Source organism: Galeopterus variegatus, unplaced genomic scaffold, assembly GCF_000696425.1.
Source record: "Galeopterus variegatus unplaced genomic scaffold, G_variegatus-3.0.2 Scaffold2812, whole genome shotgun sequence".
Lineage (NCBI taxonomy): Eukaryota > Metazoa > Chordata > Mammalia > Dermoptera > Cynocephalidae > Galeopterus > Galeopterus variegatus.
In genome coordinates, this window is record NW_007728923.1 from 7,644 (window position 1) to 9,858 (window position 2,215).

Genomic DNA, 2,215 nt, shown 5'->3' on the forward strand with positions numbered 1-2,215 from the left:
GTGCTGGGAATGGGGTGCGTGCTGGGAATGGGGTGCACGCTGGCCAGGGCCTTCGTGCTTGGCTGATTCATTCTCTTGAGTCTCCTCAGCCTTAGAATTCGCCTAACGTTTTCTGAACAGCTCAGAAATGTCACCCTCTGTGTTTTCACTACCCTGGTCACTACGTCGCAGTCAGAAAGCTTTCATGGGGAAGGAAAGACGTTCCCGGTTGGCTGGTCTGTCCGGCAGGCTGCGGGCCGGCTCTGGGCCAGGCCGCGGTGTACAGAACCCACACGCGTTTTGCAGGATGTCGGGTGGGAATCCTCGCGCCGAGGCTGAGCGCATCGAGTTTGGTGCCTGGGCGGCGCCGGCCCGCGGAGTGGAGCCTGCGGCCTGCACAAATGTCTGAGCGGGGTCGCAGCCAGCGCCACTGGCCACTTGCCCTCATTTTCTGCACCAGCGGCGCTGTCTGTTGGCACATCCTGCAGGGCTCCTCCGCGTGGGGTCCAGCAGGCATGTCCCTTCGTACTCTCAGTGCTCAGTTAAGTGATATTTAATACAGCCTGTCGGACAGAATGGTGTTATCTGAGGGTCTTTGATGCTTCCATGGGAAAGGGAGTGTTGTTCTGAAAAAAAAACAGGCAAGGAACGCCATGTGGGCCCACTTGCCCTTTATAATTGTGGGTGCCTTTGAGAAGGGAAACCTGCTCCAGGTCTGACTCTCAGAAGCTCCTCGAAGCGCGTCCAGTGACAAGCCCTTCCTGCGCCCCTGGCCAGCTCTGTGAAGAAAACCTTACTGGGTTGAGGGAGTTCCCTTCGGGTTTAATTTCCTGTCCTCAAATCATCCCTCCTCTTCCTTGAGCCCAGCCTCCCCGTCCTGCTCATCCGTCGGGGTCTGTCTGCTCCTGAGCCCTCTTCTCCCTCAGCCCCACCAACTGCCCCCCAGAAGCTTCTCCTGCAGCAACTTCAGCTACTCTGGCCCAGGAGCTTGGAATCCCTGGCCAGTGACTGTGACTCTAACAAGTCCTGGGGCTGCCGCCGCTGGTCCCAGAACACACTTGCAGGATAAGGCTCCAGCCCCCGCATCCCTACGTGCGCCACCTGGGAAGACAGCTCCACGGCAGGGCAGGGCAGGGCTGGCACGCTCCGCTCCAGGTACGTGTCTCTGTGCGTGTGTCACAGAACTCGCACACCTCAAGGGTTCAGCTGCCTGTGCCCCACCGGCTGTCACAGCACAGAAGTCCCCGGTGAGGCAAAGGAACCAACCACCACAAGTGGGTGCCGCAGGAGGAGTGGCACCCTCGGGGACAACTGGCACGGGGGTATCACATGCTTACGGGCGAGCCGCCCCCTGTGAGACGTGGCTCGGCACACGTGTTCCTGTTGGGTTTGCACCTACTTCCCTCTTGCCAGAGCTCCGTTTTTTTATTCGAAGGGGCTTTCCACTTTACCCACTGAATGGAGACATTCTAAAGCCCCGACTGGAAGTTTGTACCTGGGCCCACATCGACGGTGCGCGCGTCTTTTTATTCCACACCGTGAACTTCTGAGCCACGGAAGACACAGAATTAACGGTGGGGTCTTTTTGGTTTTCCTGCTAGCTACCAAAGCGAGACCCCTCTGCTGTGGCGTGTCATCCTCTGTTTGCGACCCCCGTGAAGCGGCGCTCTTCATCCTGGTGCACACTCACGAGGGGGCGAGTTCTGCCCCCTCCTAGCCTGGAACCTGGGGATGGGGTGCCGGGGCCCTTACGCACGTGGGGTGGCCTGACTGTCCCCACTTTAGCTGCACTTCCTGGTGGGTTGCTCTTGCGGGCTGCTCAAAGCTCTGCACGTCCCCACCCATCCAGCTGACGACAGCCCGTGACCTAAGCACGTTCGTGGACCCACTGAGCCGACGAGAACACTGAGGCCTCAGCTGGGCCCCAGCGGGTGGCGCCAGCCCCGTGCCCGCCTGCCACAGCCCTTTCTCCCGGGAAGCAGCCAGAGGGTCCTGGGTGAGCTGGGGGATCCTAGCTGGGTCTCTTGTGGGGCTTCGGGGGGCAGAACTTCCCTCTGGCGGGCTCTGATGTGGCGGCCCCTCCAGGGGGGCAGGTGGGACCCCCGTTTCACAGGTGAGCTCGGGGGTTTAGGGCCCGGGGCCTGGAGGACCTCGAGGCAGAGCCCCCGGGCTGGGGCGGGAACGGAGCCCCGCGGCTCTCTGCTGACTGTGGGGGAGGGGCTCGCACACGCGGGGG